The sequence below is a fragment of the Talpa occidentalis genome, unplaced genomic scaffold (assembly GCF_014898055.3).
Source record: "Talpa occidentalis isolate TD23 unplaced genomic scaffold, MPIMG_talOcc4v2.1 talOcc4.12, whole genome shotgun sequence".
Classification (NCBI taxonomy): Eukaryota; Metazoa; Chordata; class Mammalia; order Eulipotyphla; family Talpidae; genus Talpa; species Talpa occidentalis.
This window is the reverse complement of record NW_023601212.1, coordinates 33,046,412-33,063,832: the sequence shown is the minus strand read 5'-3', so window position 1 is coordinate 33,063,832 and position 17,421 is coordinate 33,046,412. Positions and strand designations below refer to the sequence as shown.

General features: G+C 39.8%; 1 protein-coding gene and 1 pseudogene across 4 annotated transcripts in view; one reads left to right on the top strand and one right to left on the bottom strand.

Annotated features, from left to right (window-relative positions):
- Positions 1 to 17,421, bottom strand: part of SLC35F2 (solute carrier family 35 member F2) — an 82,074-nt gene that overhangs the window by 23,202 nt on the left and 41,451 nt on the right. The window contains exon 1 of one of the 4 annotated variants that reach the window (XM_037505687.2): positions 6,073 to 6,293. The exons of the other annotated variants lie outside the window; for them this stretch is intronic. The gene's annotated coding sequence lies outside the window, so the exon portion shown is untranslated. Of the gene's footprint in view, positions 1 to 6,072; positions 6,294 to 17,421 lie in introns of those variants that run through there. 4 annotated transcript variants of the gene reach the window in all.
- On the top strand, positions 1,160 to 2,162 carry LOC119240893 (glyceraldehyde-3-phosphate dehydrogenase-like; annotated as a pseudogene).

Genomic DNA, 17,421 nt, shown 5'->3' with positions numbered 1-17,421 from the left:
GTTTATTGCAGCACTAGTTAGAATAGGTAAGCTATGGAAACAACCCAAATGCCAGCAAAAAAAATGATTGGATCAAGAAGATGTGGTATATGTACACAATGGAATATTATTCAGCAATTAAAAAGGATAGACTCATGCCATTCATAGCAACATGGATGGAGTTGGAAGGGATTATGCTCAGTGAAATAAGCCAGAAAGAAAAAGGAAAATATCGGATAGTTTCACTTATAAGAGGAATGCAGTAGAACCAAATAAGGGATCAGAAAAAAAATAACTATAATAAAGTAAAAATCAGAATCAACAGGCAACCATAGACCAGAGACATTCTGTAGGGGAGGAGGAGGGAGAGGGATCAGGATGGGGTGGGAAGAGCACAAGGGATGATGGTGATGGTGCACGGTGAATTGGTGGTGCGAATTTCATGGGAAATCATACATTGTACAAAAATGACGGCTGATGTAATAAATATATTAAAAAATATGTTTGGATCATTTAAAAAAAGATTCTGAAGGTGAGAGAAAAGGGTACATTCAAAAAGTTAAGTTAATAACTCCATTTTGAACATGCTGGATTTTGCTGGATTATGAAACCATCAAAAAGAAATGTCTAGGGGCCTCCCCGGTGGCGCAGCGGTTGAGCGCTGGGTTACGAAGCTGCCCGCGGCCTCTGCAGCGCCAGTTCGATCCCCGGCTGCTCCCCGGCCACCGGCCACCGGAGGAGGGTCCCACATGGCGCGCAGACCTCTCCTGCCGCCCGCTGCTCCCCTCAGCAGCGTACTTCGGTCCTTCTGCCTGCTCTGCTCCCCGCTCTGGCTCTGGTGAATTCTCTCACCCTCCCGCACTTCTGACTGTACCCAATGCTTGTATAAATAAATAAATGAATAAATAAATAAATAAATCTTTAAAAAAAAAAGAAAAAAGAAATGTCTAGTAGATAGTTTATAGCTTGAAAAAAAAGGATTGGATTGGAGAAATAAATTTTGAGAATCATGAGCACATAGATAGAAAGTGAAGTTGGGACATAAATGGCATCACTAACAGATAACTCAAAACTGAAATAAAATAGGGAGTTAAAAAAAATCCACTCTGTGCCCTTTGTGCCTCTCAGCTGACAGACAGCCCCTTCTTCTTGTGCAGCACCATCATGTCCCTCAGACACCATGGTGAAGGTGAAGGTCAGAGTGAATGGATATGCCCAGATTGGGTGTCTAGTCACCAGGGCTGCTTTTAATTCTGGCAAAGTTGATATTGTTGCCATTGATGACTCCTTCATTGACTTCAATTACATGGTCTACATGTATCATTCCACCCAGGGCAAGTTCAATGGCACAGTCACAGCTGAGAAAGGGAAGCTTGTCATCACCGGAAAGTCTATCTTTATTTTCCAACATCAAGACCCCACCAACATCAAATGGGCTGATGCTGGTACTGAATATGTTGTGGAGTCCACTGCTGTCTTCACTACCTTGGAGAAGGCTGAGGGACACTTGAGGGCTGGGGCCAAAAGAGCCATCATCTCTGCCTCTTCTGCTGATGTCCCCACATTTATGATTGGGGTGAACCATGGTAAGTATAAAACTCCCTCAAGATTGTCAGCAACCCTCCTGCCCCATCGGCTGTTTGGCTCCCTTGGCCAAGGTCATCCGTGACAACTTTGGCATCATGGAGGGACTCATGACAACTGTGCCATCACTGCTCCCCAGAAGACTGTGGACAGCCCCTCTGGGGAGCTGTGCTGTGATGCTCAAGGGGTTGCCCAGAACATCATCCCTGACTCTGCTCGCGCTGCCAAGGCTATGAGCAAGTCATCCCCAAGCTGAACACGACACTCACTGGCACAGCTTTCTAGGTTCCTGCTCTCAATGTGCTGAAGGTTGTGGATCTGACCTGTCACCCGGAGAAAGCTGCCAAATAATGATGACATCAAGAAAGTGGTGAAGCAGGCATCATAGGGCCCCCTCAAGAGCATCCTGGGTTACACTGCAGACCAGGTTGGCTCCTGCGATTTTAAGAGTGACACCTGTTCCTCTGCCTTCAATGCAGGAGCTGGCATCACGCTCAGTGACCACTTTGCTGAGCTCATTTCCTTTCCTGGTATAACAATGAATTTCATTAGAGCAACAGATGGTGGACCTCATGGTCCACGTGGCCTCCGAGGAGTAAGAGCCCCTTGGGTCCTCAGCTTCTGGGAAGTCCTTCCCCTAGTCATCCAACACAATGAGACTCGCCCGACCTGTCACAGTGCCATCCTAGAGTGCTCGGAGATGGGGAAGGGCTTAGGGAGCCCTGCCTTGTCAGGTGCCATTGATAAAGTACACTATACCCAGCACACACACACACACACACACACACACACACACACACACAAAATAAAAACATTCTGGGAGGCAGTAACATTTACGGGGCTGGAGGAGGAAGAGGGGTTAGAGATGACATGATGGAGGGGCTGAGCATAGAGGTGGGGACAGGACAAGGAAGAACACTGTGCAGGCAAGAGAAGACTGTGATCAAGGAAAAGAGTGCTCCATACACTGACCTGAAGCAAATTTCTCTTAAATGTTCTCTTCCTGCTCCACTCCCACTGGCCAGAAACCCAATCCCTACACTGAAGGATCATTCCCATGTCTTAAAGCCCCAGTGGCTCCTCTTCAAATGGCCTAGAAGAGGGGCCTCCCTGGGGGCGCAAGGGTTTAAGCACCACACTATAAAGCAATCCGCAGCCTCTGTAGCATGAGTTCGATCCCCCAGCCAGCCAAGGGACAACCCACACTGCAAAGCAGGCCTCTCCTGTCTCGCCCCTGCTCCCCTCGGCAGTGTATTTCATCAGTCTACCGTTCTGCTCCCCACTCTGTCTCTGGTGAATCCTCTCACCACCCCCCATCTCTGGCCTGTGCCCCAGCTCTCGTATGCATAGGTAAACGGATCTTTAAAAAAAAAAAATGGCCTAGAAGACCTGCCACTGCCTAACTCTCTAGCCATACCTTGAACTACTCTTTCCCAGTTTACATTCTTATATTATAGGATTTTAAAATACAACAAAGGATAACCTATAATCCAACATGTATTCGTGTAGCTGCCATGAAACTTAAGAAATAAAATATGGTGGGCCTCCCCTGGTGGCGCAGCAGTTGAGTGCTGGGCTGTGAGGCTGCCCGCAGCCTCTGCAGCGCCGGTTTGTTCCGCCCCAGCCAGCGAGGGTCCCACAAAAAAAAAGAAAAAAGAAAAAAAGAAAGAAAATATGGTAACGACAACATATCTTCCTTGTGTTCTCCCCAGCTTGTTAGCTTGCCACTTACCTGCTTTCCAGAACTTGATACATTTCACACAGAACTTGATACACTTCATACATTTCCTTGTACTTTAACATTAATGTAAGTATCCCTAAGCAGTAAATAGCATTGTTTTGCTTGTTTATATAAACAGTATCAGAACACATGTATACTTTTACAGCTTGCTATTTTGAGCAATAGTATTTGAAAGTCATCCATATTGATACATTAGTCCTAGTTCATTCCTTTCCACTGCAGGAATATATTGACTTTGTCCATTCCTTGTTGATGGGTATTTAGGTTGTATTCCAATTTTTTTATACTCATAAACAGTGCCTCTACACATTCTTGCATATATCTCCTGACATACACATCTAAGAGTTTTTCTGGCTTTTAGCAGAGTGGTTCAAATGGGTTACAGAAGTGCTAAGATATCATCTCCCCAGCACTCAGGATGGTCCAGAGGGGACCACCTAAGGCATCTGGAGAGATTCCAGCCAGTTGCCTTCTGCTGGAAGCCTGGAACTCTGAGTACCTTACAAATATAATGACTTTCTATTTTTGTGATGAAGTGTAAAGGAACCATTTGCTCTGGAGAATTTTCAGGAGAGGAATTGCTGGTTTTAGGGCATCAGCATCTTCAACTTTACTTGTTTTGCTAGATTGTTCTTCAAAGGGCTGTATTACTTCACTGTGATTTAGTGTGTTACTCTCAAAAGGAACAGAAGAAATTCCCTCCTTTCAAGGAAAAGGAATGATCTCAGGAGCTGGCCTGATCCAAAGGCATTTTATTACCCTATCGAAGGAAATGCTTACCAAGGTGAGCAAAGGGTTAGGAGTAGCTTCCTATTCTTTCTAGGCATGTTCTACCTGTCACAGGCTGATGAGGCACTCCAGATACAGGGCTTGCTCCTTCTTTTTCTTGTGCTCCCTTCTTCCTGAAGGAGGTACCATTTGCATTGAATCTGGATTTTAGGCTGCCCTCTCCAAGACAACAGAAATTCACCACTGGGTCTTATAGAATGCAGAGCAGCACACAGATCCCTCACAACAACTTTGAGAAAGATACCCAAGTTACCGATGGGGAAAATGAGACTCAGCGGTTCCATAATTCACCCACAGTCAGTTAGCAAGAGGCAGTGGAAGTCCATATTCTTTTTTTTTCTTTTTTTTATATTTTCTTTTCTTTTTTTTATATTTTATTATCTTTTATTTTATATAATTCTTACATCATTTTTCATTTTTGCACAATGTATGCATTTTCATTTTGGTTCTATTCCCCGTACAATTCCCACCCCCCCTTATTTTGGCCCTAATCCTTCCTCTCCCCCCGCCCAGCCCCCTTAGTGTGTCTCTGGTTTATAGTTGCTTGTTGATTTTTACTTAGTCTTTTTAGTCTTTTTCCCGGTCCCTTATTTAGGTTTTCTAAATTCCTGCTATGAGTGAGACCATCCGGTATTTTTCTTTTTCTTTCTGGCTTATTTCGCTGAGCATGATCCCTTCCAGCTCCATCCATGTTGCTGTAAATTGCATGAGTTTATCTTTTTTGAATGCTGAGTAATATTCCATTGTGTATATGTACCACATCTTCTTGATCCAGTCATCTATTTTTGGGCATTTGGGTTGTTTCCATAGCTTAGCTATTGTAAATAGTGCTTAGCTATTAAAAGACCAGATCAAAGGCTTAGATCAGAGGTTTAAATCTGCTTAAAGAATAATCTAGGGAAAATTCTCCTTTTTTTTTCCTGGAAGAAGGTCTCCAATTTGCAGAACTTCAGTGCTAATGCCCACTTGTTTAAGTTGAAGAGACTGTGGCCCAGAGAAGGGAAGTGTTTTGCCTGATATAATGCAGAAACAGAGTGCTCTGCAGTCTGACCCCAGAAAAATTCCTCCTAACTGCTCCATGTGCTCTGCTCTCACTCACCACAGATCCAGTCTCAGCTTGTAGCAGCCTGTAGCCTGAATACTAATCTAATGGAATTGTTCCCATGTCTAAAAAACAGATTTTCTAAACAGTAAGGCCTTTTGCTGTCCCTTTCTGCATCCCCTGAAGCACAGGATCCTTATTAAGTAAGGTCATTGCCCTAATTGACACCTTCTCACCCTTAGTATCTCGCACTCTCCTCTCCCCACAGTCTTCTCTAAATCTTCCTTCATATCTACATTATGATCTCATAGCAGAGCTTAAACGAGAAACCCCCTTCTTTCAAGGAGACGTCCATCTCAGCTTGCTATCAGAAAAGGAGTCTGGGCTGACATTTCTGCTGCCAGTTACCAACACTGCCTCCCTGCATATCAGGAGGGAGTTGGATGTCCAAAGTGCAGAGAGCTGAAAAGCTAATCAGGTACTGATAACCTAATCAAAGTCAGAACATTTCTCATATCCCATAATGGACTTAAAAGCAATTCTAAAATTTAAATAAGTGAGAACAAGACATGTGGGAACATTAACCCCTATTCGCAAGTTGACAAAATTCCTCCAATAAGTTCACATTTGCATTCTAAAACAACCCAATTAAGCAAGCTGTCCTCAACTATAAAGTATGACCATCTCAAAAAAAAAAAAAAAAAAAAGAGGAGAGCCACAAATTGAATATGGAGATTTAAAGTTACAGGAATGCACTTCTCTTGGCTCCAAATCATAATGACCTCATCTATAATGGAAGAGCAAGAGAGCAAGAACAAGTGAGGGGGAGGGCTGCTGGAAGGGGTGGAGGTTGAACAAAGAGAGAAAGAAGACAAAAATGACACTCAGGCTTGTAGAGAGAGACACCAAAGGCCTCAGAACAAATTTTGTTACTTACAGCCTCTTTGCGTTTACCACAAGGCCCTAGTTCAGACTGAACATCAGAACTCTCTCCACCATCATAAAACCTGTTCCTCTTTAAAGGAAACTGCCAGAAGCAACATGCATCTAGCTGTGGGGTACATCCTGTCACGGATCTCCCACCGGAAGCTCCACTGAAGTGAACTTCAATGGCAGGATATGGTCCAAGTCCAAGACGGTTCCCAAGGTGGCTTCATGCTGTGGGAGGACAGGACACAGGACAAACAAGAGAGATGATAGAGGTGAGGGTGGGACACAGGTAGAAGGTAAATAGAGGAAGGTCACTTCCTGCCATGTTACTATTTGGATACATTGTATGAATTTAAAAATTTTAATGAAAGAAACCTTTAAGTCATTTTTATTTCCCCCTTCTGTGGTCCAGAAAACCTAAAGTATGTATTTTTTTTTTTAGCTTCCTAAACTGAGAAGTATATTTTATATCAATTTGTATTGAGGTAATGTTGGTTTATAACTTTCTATTAGTGTCAGGTATACAGCATTATATTTCAATACCTGGATGAACTCCATCCAGCCCCATCCCTGTGGTAGCCAATAATCTCTTCCCTGTATGTAAAAGTTAGTTTTTGTTTAGTTATTTGCTTTGTTTATTTACATTCCACACATGAGTAAAATCACATGGTATTCTGTCTTTCCCAACGTAACTTATTTCACTTAGCATAATACCCTTAAGTTCCCATCCATGTTATCACTAATTGCAAGATTTCTTCTCTTTTTTACAGTTGAGTAGTATTCAATTGTGGAATTGTGTATTTCACATATATAACCACAGTAGGACTGTGTGTGTGTAGAGTACATGCTTTCCAATGAAATAATGTCTTCATTTATTATGTCAGTAAGCTCTTTAGTCATAAATTTACTAAGTTTATTGGGTACCTACTGCGTGCTAAGCTGCAGGACTTTGACTTTAAAGATCAACCGCTTCCTGATCTAAGACCTTCTCCCCAGACCAGATCAGGGGTTTTGTGCTGGTTACCCTGGAAAAGTGGCACATCCTCTCTCTTAACACCCACCATGCTGTTTATGGTTCTTCCTCCAGGATTCTAAGCTCTAGGAGAGCAGGGACACTATCCTCTATGTGTCACCATGCCTGGCATATAGAAGCATTTGTAGGATATGTGCCATTGTCACACACGCTGAAGAGCATTCTGTCTAATCAAAAATGAAATCTCACAAGACAGAATCACAATCAAAGGGAGAAAGGTCAAATTAGAATGTTGTGGCCAGGGGAAAGGAAGGTTCAAGTGAGAAGGTTCACAGAGGATGAGGCACTTTGATCACAGAGAAAGGTGAACAACTTTGAGGAAGTTTCGGGAATAAAGAAAAATTTATAATATGGGTTCTTGCCAACATGAAACATTAGTTTTACATAAAATATACAGAGACATGGTGATGGGACTGATTCCTTTCTTTAGCTCCTCTTCTTTTGCAAGGTCAAACTAGGCCAGAAGTCCTCTACCTGGGAGTATATTTTAAAAAGTCATTGAGAGTTTTACAAAAAAACTGATACCAAGGCCAGCCCAAATCAGATTTTTAGGAGGTAGGTCCAAATATCAGTCTTTTTTTTTAAGCCTTCAAAAATGCAATGAGAATGCAAACCACTGAATTATTCTTTTTTATTTGAAGGGGGAAAAAAAGAGCTCCAGGTGACTGATAAAATACATTGTTAAAAGGTGAATCACACATCTTTTACTTTCTGTCCTCAGTAAATCTGTGCTGCTAGGTTGCATGCTGTCAGCTAAAGGCAGGATTTAGTGTCAGAGTTAGAAGATTTCTATGGAGCATAGCTTCTTTGGGGGATATTTTAAAATCCATCACATCTGCCACCTCTTAAATACCTGGTATAGAATACTACCTTCCAGCACTTCTATTAAAAATCCTATTACAAATCTGAAAAGAAATATTCACTTAGGTCAAATCCTCACATTTAGCACATAGATTATCCAATGTCTGTTACTACACTATTAAATTACTTTGGAAGCAGCTAGAAAATATGTGAGAAACAGCCTAGATCATCTGCTACGTTCTCCCTATAGCTATAGTTTTGTGATTCAAAAAGCTAGCCATTCAAGTACCATCTAATTCTAATAAGCATAAGTACTATTGGTTTTGAACAACCCACATTCTGATGTAATAAAGGCATAGTCAGAAATCAAAGTGGTTAAGAAAGTCAAATTTCAAAGACTAGGAAATGCAGTAGTATATTTTATTACTTAAAAGGAAGACAAAGAAAGGAAACTTGTGCTCTCTTTTTCCCCACTAGATTATGTCTTACTCATAGTAGGTACTCAGTAAATGTTTTTTAAATTAATAGATAAGTGCCACAATTAATAATTATTTGTTAATGTTAAAATGCAAGCTCTATCAATATATAGTGCAGATTAAAGACCCTTAGAAGTAAACTCAAGAGAAGAAAAATGAATAAAACAGGAAAAAAACAAAAACAAAAAAGTTTTAAAGAGATATAAAATAAGGAAAAAAGAGGAAAGAAAAAGAAACCAAAAAAGCTTACTAAAGAACATGATAATGGAAGGAATATGAGCTCCAGAGCTGGATAAACCTGTAGTCTAAATTTAAACTAGAAAGAAAAGGAAGCAGGTGCAGGCATGTGAAAACAGTGGTTCACATCATGATGTTTTGTGAAAGACTGGTGGAGGAAAGTTCACCCCAGAGAAGACTTCAAGAAAGAAATATTCCTTGTGAACATCATGGGAAGACCCCTACACCCTGAATTAGCCGCCCAACTCCGTTGTTAAGTGTGATGATGAATAATTAGCCTCTCACGAAGTTTCTCTTTCTTTGATGGGCATAGTGTCACCTTTATGGGCTTAAAAGTTAAATGATGTAACCTCTGTGAAATTAGCTTCCACCTTCAGCACTCAATGACTTCTGTCCTTCCTTCCTCTGGCTCACTCAGCCCTTTGAAAACCTTTGGACCATAGTTCCAACAGAATTCTCTGCAAGGATGGAAATATTCTCCTTATATCTATACTACCCAGGGCATCTATTTGGCTCTGCATGAAGCTCTGGCCATGTGTAGTAATTAAGCACTTGATTGAGGGCTAATGTGAGTAAGGAACTGAATTCTTAATATTACATAATTCCAATTTAAGTTAAAATACCTATATGTGGATAGAAGCACATACTCTGGACAATGTAGCCATGGGTCAACATTGTGCAATAGAAGTTGCAGGTAATGATGGAAATGTTTGATAAGTGCTACTGAAATGTAGCTAGCAGTGTGAATGAGGGATGGCTTTTTATTTTATTTCATTGTAACTGAAATAGCCAGTGTGGCCGGTGGCTACAGTATTTAGGAACATGGCTCTACAACAGTGCTTCTCACATTTCGTTTTTTTTTTAAGATTTTTAAAAATTTTTATTTTTTTATGCATACAATAACTGAGGTGTAGGCCAGAGGTGCAGGAGGTGAGAGGAGTGACCAGAGACAGAGTAGGGAACAGAACAGGCAGATTGACTGAAATACACTGCTGAGGGGAGCAGCAGGCGAGACAGGAGAGGTCTGCTGCGCCATATGTGGGTTCTCAAGCTTGAACTCAAGTGGCAGCGGGTTATAATACGATAGCGCTGAGACTTAATCCCTATGCCACCTGGGAGGCCTTGCTGCTCACATTTTGATGTGATATTGATCACCTGATGATCTTGTGAAACTGCATGTTCTGATTGGTTGGGTTTAGAGAACAGCCTAAGGTTCTGCATTTCAAACAAGCTCTCAGGTGATGCCTGCACTGCTGGGCCATGGACCACACTTAGAGCAGTGCTTCCAAATCTGAGGTCTCTCATCCAAGCAATCAGTGTCAGCAATGTACCGGGGGGGTCAGGGGCTGTTTTTAACAAATATATAAAAGATTTACATACAAAGACCAAACATTTTTCTAAGAAGGAAATACTATAAACCCTCCAGAAAAATACAAGCATCAAAACCCAGAATGTGGAAAACTCCACAGGACAAGTGAACTATTTCTTCAAAAATAAACTACAAAAAAAAAAAAAAAAGAAAGAAAAAAGACCAAGAGGAAGTCTAGAGAAGAAAGAAAAACAAATAAGCAAGTTTTTAAAGTGTAGGGGCCTTATCTGCATCTTGTTTGAAAAAACTATTTTAAAAATTATTGAGTAATTAGGGAAATTTGAACATGGGCTAGCAATTTGATATTAAGTAATTGTTAATTTTTAGGTGGAATAATGTATTATGGCTATAATAAGCCCTTATCTTTTAGAGATTAATATTCAAATATTTATGCATGAAATTATAAGATGCCTGAGATTTACTATAAGATAATCCAAGAGGGTTGAAGTAGAGAGGTATAATTCAAACTAGATGAACTGGTAGTTCTTGATACTGGGTGGTTTTATATATATATATATCTCACTTAGGTTGCAGTCTCTGCTTCTATATGAATATTCCCATAATAATGTCTTTTTAAAACCTAACAGAAACTCTGCATTTACCAATGATAAGTCTGTTCTGTCAAACTGAAACATCACATTTATTTGTTTTCAGTTATAATCATACCAACCAAGTGTGGTAACACTCATTTTCTCTTGCTAAATCAAAAGCTTTAGTGTCTCATCAGTTAAAAGAGAGATAGAATGCATTATTACTTAACAAATGCAATTTAGAGTTTCAAAATATGTAATCCCTGGCATGAGTAAAAGGGGTTTATAGAGGAAGGATATAGAGGGTTTATAGAGGGTTTATAGAGGAAGATTGCTAACATATAAAATGTCTCACACTGTATTCTACTTTATATGTGTTTGGTGTCCCAGATTAGCTGTAGACTTCTAAAAGGCAGAAACAATATCTTATTTGTCTTTGTTTATCCAATATGTGGTTTGATTTGGGTTGCCCAATCTATTTCAAAGGTAAAAAATGCCACGAGAGACGGGGGCTTTCTGAAGTTTCTATTAGCCTGTCTACTCCAGGAGGAATTATATGCCCCACATATAATTGAACTCATTCTACAGTGTAGCTTTTTTTTTGTCATATGGCAATTTTTTTCCCTTTATTGAGGTAACATGGGTTTACAAAACTGTATATGATTTAGGGTAACAGATTCACACCTCCTCAGTCTACAGTGTAATTTGGAGATGTGTCAACCCAAATATCCTCAAAAAAGCACTCAACTTAAAAACAAAAATGTAAAATAAGTTACAATGCATAGTGAAATGGGACAGAATGATAGTGGTCTCTGTGGGGCATTATAAATTGCAGAAAAAAGAAAACTTGACAGGTTATCCCATTTTTTCCAGTCCAGTCCAGTCATTCCCTAGTTAACAAGTCAATCTTATCTGATCAGAAAGCAGATGCCAAGAGCAGAAGAAAGGGCTTCATGAAGTGAGGAAAGAAATTTCTTTTGTCTTTGTTCTAGATTCACCAAGCAAATTCAGATCTTATATTTCTGAAGTCAATTTTTCTGTTTGGATAGTCTAACTGTGACCAGCTGTCCAATTTAACAGTGACAAATCTCATTATAAATTAAAAATTTTATTTTCAAGTGTAAATGTAAGTTTGAACAGCAAAAGCCACTTTATTCAGAGCCAGGTCACCCACAAAGGAACTGACCATAATGTGACATACATAGATAAGTGGAAAATTCCCCCAAGGAAGGGGAATGCAGGTTCAGATGCAAGCCACCTTATCTACAATGCTAGAAGCTGTGTATATAGTTCCTCCAAACCACAGTCCAGTACTTAATGAAGTAATGAAGCAAGCTTTTCCAAAAAAGTTCCCATAAATTATAGCACCCACATTTTCTTCTATTTGTGATTATTATACAAAATAGTAGAGCAGGGCACTTGTGAAATTAGCAAAACATTTTTCTCTACTTATTTTTGCAATATGTCATATTTAACTTCTTAAATTAGATAGGGAGTAAGATGAACCAGTTTGCAGTTTTCTGTAACAAAAGTTTAGACAAGAGTGAGCTTAGTGTGGGTCTAGATCCAGCAAGTAACCCATTGGATTACATCCAGTCATTTCAGTTACAACTGGATATTTTCAATCAAAATGAACTTCAACCCTGACACTACTGGTTCCTGGAACTGTTGATTCTGTTCTGAGTCTATAAGAAACAAGGGAGGGCCTAGAGCCAAAGGATATTAGTGGAAGGGGTAAGAAGTCAATGACATGATTGATCGATCAATGGATAAAATTGCTTAGTTGACCCTTTAAAAAAAAAAGAGAGAGAGAGAATGTGGTAGAATTATAGGACATAATTTTGTGGGGTTTTTTTCTGTATCTATTCTATATATACCAGGTCTTCTAACAAATGAGAAATTTATTTTAAAGTCTATGTTCTTCCTTTAAGGAAGAACACAAAAAGTATAGGAAATAGAAGAAAGCCATTGGAAGACTTCTTGATTCATTTTGAATCCTTTTGCTAATTTGGATTCACTGTTCTCCTTCCCCTTTTTGCATCTCCCCCTCAACCTTCTTATATCCTGTGATTCTCTGTTGACAATTCAGGGTTTCCAAACTGCTGACAAAGCTCCCTGGACTTGCCAATGGAGCATCAATCATCATCAAGTATTATTTATTTATTGCAGTTATGTTAATGGACCCCATCAGAATACCTTACTTTATGTTTTTTATTGTACCTCACAATTTTGAAAACTTTTCTGTGCCCTATCTTATTTGATTTCTGATCCATTTGGCAATGCTGTGGAGTTACAGATGAAGAAACTGAGACTGAGAAAGGTGAAATGGTCAACTCACTGATGTTTGAATTAGCAGAATCAAACCCCCTGCCCTAATGCAATGCTTTTGCTAATCCATTGTACTCCCTCCTCATGATCCCTTCTTTTTTTTCTCCTGACCAAATATTTGATGAAAATAGATGAAGCTGTAAAAATACAGGTTGAATGGACTCCAGTGTCATCGAGTCTATTAAATACTCTTTTGCCTGATCATTGACTATTACTTCAATTTTTCTATATATTTCATAATAGTATATTCTATAATAATCTCAGGTTCAGTTATTGCAAAATAACAATGATTTTACATTTTACTTGGAATGTTGCATGCAACTATCTTCTAACACATTCTAATTAGTTTAATATTGTCCATACTCTATAAGTATACAATTTTCTGCAAGACCTGTCAACTTTATTATAATATCCCACAGCCAAAAAAAAAAGAAAACTATCAATATCAACTCCTCTAGAAAATTACAGGTAAGCAGAAAATCAAATGGATGCTAGTTGAAGGGGCCAGCATCAATACCTTGATTGGCTACTAAGCCTTAAAACACACATATATCCTCCCAAAAGATACAGCGAGAACGGGTATGGGGAGAAATAGCCATTTGAGGGCATTGAAGGTAACTGCCCCATGAACTGGACAGGACACATCTGGAATATGGCAGCCTTGTCTAGGGGAGCTGATCTCTCTCAGAGACAATCAAATCAAGTGTCTTTTTTTTTTTTTTTTTTTTTTTTTTTTCAAGAGAGGCAGGACTCTGTCATTCCAAGAGTTATTCCTAGAGAGCAGAATGTATGACATTTTCCTTGCTCACTTCATGGAAATAGTCCAACCTGGAAAGCAACTTCAACAACTCACAACAGCCTTTGTTATCTTCCTATTAGTATCCAGCTCAATGTGGCTTTTTTTTTCTTTTTTTTTTTTGTGCCTACTAGAACTCTGACACTGTCCCAGGTTCTGGGAATATAGAGAAATAGGACCTCTGCCTTCATGCAACTCATAATAGAGCAGTGAAGACAAACACTAAAGAAACAATCGGATCAGGTCAGGATCTAACCTAATGGGAGATTTCATGGGCGACCTTACCCATGAAGTGACATTTCATCTGACCCTTGAAGAATGAAGTCAAGTTGTTTAGTTCAAGAGCTAGGGAATGGGATCTACTGTCCCAGCAGAGCAACCAGTACTGTCATTTCTTCAGCATGACTGCAACTGGGAGATGCAGTTTAGCCAAATGAGTAGCAGCTACCAAATCTCCTTCGAACCTGTAGTACAACTCAAGAAGCAATAGCAATTCTCCTTTGATTATTTCAAACACTAAGCATGTGTAAATGGCTATTAGATAAATTGAAAAAAAGGATTCCTTGGCATTTTGTGAATCATTGTTTACATTTTTACCAGGTGATCTTGCACTCTAAAATTGTTTTTATCGGAGTTATTTTTAGATTCCATCTCCAAATATATTAATAGTAGGTAGACTAGTGCCCCCGCCAAAAAAAATCCATGCTCTAGTTTCCCAGAAACTATGAATAAGTCACTGAACATGGTGGGATATTATGATAAGAAATATGTGTGTTTTTGGTCTTGTGGGACTGAGCTCCTTAACCCCAGGGGTCTGCACTAACTCTAGTCACTTTGTGTTATAATTGAATGACAGGACACCAACTTGTGTCTAGAGAATTGTGGAATTGGTTGATGTGAGAAAAATTCCCACGTATTTGTTGTTGTAAGTAGTGAGTATAGAAAAACAATGTCTTTCCTTTTACGCAGTACTTAGAGATGTGATTAAGGCTGCATATGTTGAAAAGGGGAGATAATACTAGATTAACCAGGTGGGCCCAAACTAATCACATGAATCCTTAAAAGGGGACCCTTTTCCAGATACAGTCCAAGGAGGACATAACCATAGAAAAGGGTCAGAGAAATACAACATGGATGCCTTTGAAGATGGAGGAAAGGAGCATGGGATAGGAATACAGGGCACCTCTAGGAGCTGGGAAAGGCAAGAAAATCTCACCTAGAGCCTCCAAAAAAGAACACAACCCTGCCTATACCTTGATTTTAGCCTAATGAGATCTGTGTTGGATTTCTGACCTACAGAACTAAAAGATAATAAACTTGTATTGTTTTAAGCCATTAACTTTATGATAATTTGATAAAGCAGCAATAAAAAATAAATTGACTAAGTCAACAATGCACATGATACTTTAAAAACATACTCGAATCATATTATAACAATTTACATTCATCTCAGTTACTTTTCCTAGAAACAAGATAATCATATCAAACAAACAGTCGATTAAATTACTGCAGATAAGGCTGATCAAAAGCCACCCTGGATTTAAACACTTTCATCACTTGTCAGGGAAAAAATAAAACCATGCCATCAAGCCAGAAACGATCAAATTAGTTTTATGCAAACCAACAAAAACTAAAACTATAAATCCAATGATTTCTTTTTATACATTATACCCTACCTTTAGTCAGAAATACATGGGAAGTACACTAATACTCTCTCACTCTCTGTACTATAAAGGACACATTCCCAAATCCAAAAAGTAACCTACCAAATCACACCAAAGATGAACATTGTATTTTCAGATAGTGGAGGAAACGTGTATCATCTTGCCAAAGTTCAAGTCTTTCTAGCAAGTTCATATGGCAAATAAATAACAGCACTAGATCAAAATCCAAATAAGATCTTAAAGCCCATTCCTTCTATACTACTATGCTGAGAAAATGAAATTGTGGGAAGAAAAACAGTAGGAAAGGTGCCCAGTTCCAGAACGATGACCCCTAAGTTCCAACAGCATTTGGATTGTAACCCTCTTCCCCAGTTTCTACATTCTGCCCATGATGTTTTATATGTCTGTTGTATTATTTCACTAGATTATAAATGCAGAAAATGTACTAGGGTTTTTTTGTTTGTGTTTTTTGCCCTCTGTTATACACATACCCATACAATAGCTAGTCCTGTTACTATTGCTATTATTATTATTACCATTATTTTGTTGCTGTCGTCGTTAACAGCAATGATAATATCTAATACTCACTGAGTGCACACTATGGACCAAGCACTGTTTTTATTTTTTTATAATTTCACGATTTCATGGTCCTAATTCATTTAATCATCCCAACAATCCCATGAGGTAGGTACTATTACTATTGTTACTTCCAGGTAAAGAAACTTGAGGTACAGAGACGTCAAACCACTTGCTCAATATCACACAGCTAGCAATCCAAGCAGAGTGGTTCAAAACCACTGTTATAGTGTAAGTGCAATATTTGTATCTATTAGAGACCCAAAAATCTTCTCCTCTGATCCTAATTAAAGGAAGGTGGCTTAACTAAAGTAACTGTATACCCAGTGCTGTATTAAGTGTTGATGTATGCAATTTCATTTAAATCTCACAGACTCCCTTGTAATAGAGGGATTATTGGTACAAAGTTGAGAAACTGAGTTTTGGTTGTTCAGAAGTAACTTAGCTAAGGTCAAAAAATGGGTTATTCTGTATATATTTTCCCACATACCCACTGCTTTCCTCATTATACCAATATGTAATATTAAGGATTATGCTACCACAAGGGGCTATCCATTGAAATCTTGTATCTCTAACAATGGGCATGGATCAACACAACCCATTTGAGTGTGTGCCCTACACTCAGTTGTTTGAAGCCAATGTGGTCTAAAGAAAATGAGAGGACATAAAATCTTTCCAATGTCCTCCTTCTGTCCTCCTATTTTTGATTAGCTGAAATGAGAATACATGAAGCATTTTCAAATCATCTCTTTTATTTGGATACTTATCAGAGGAAGCTGAGTCCTGCAGCCTAGATGGGTGGCAGGAGCTCCAGGCTGACAGGCAAGGTAGGTGCAGAGATGGGGGAAGGAGAGTCTGAAAAATGGGGTTCATGTGGAGTAAGTGGTGTACTACAGTTTCAAGAGTCTGACTGAGAGATGCTTATGACCCTGGGACAGGTACCCAAGCCTCTCTCTACCCACCCCAGTCTGACTGGGCTCTGAAGAGAACAGATGTAGGCTTTTCTGCCCTCCTGCCATCAGGATAGATGACGGATCCTTTCGGTCCCGAATGCATGCCTGATGGCGGGCACCTGGAATAGGGTGTGGGCATAGGTAGATGGGATTCACCTGGGCTAAGACTGGGCTTTTAAGGGCGGCATCATGGGGACACCAGCAGAAGCCAAGAAGAAGCCAAGAACGAACAGAAGCCGAGAAAGAAGCAGAGAACACCAGAGAGCCCAGAGAGAGTGAAGACTTGCTGGGGACTGGGAGGCCTGCCAGCCTTCCGGCCCGCCAGCACCCCTGCCTGCTGTGTACCGGGTAAATCCCAATAAAAAAGCCTGCGGGCTCCAGAACTCTGACTCCTCCTTTACCTGGTCTGCTGGATCAGAAAACTTGCCCTGTGTCCTGTCCTGCCTTAGAATTGGCGTAAGTTGGCAAGATGATCCATGCAGATGGGTATGGAGCCCTCCGAAGACCTGGAGGGACTAAGGAGTAACAGACTGTTTGCCTGTGACCACAATGGAGGCATCATGGTGGCACAGGAGGTGGACAAGTTCTGGGAG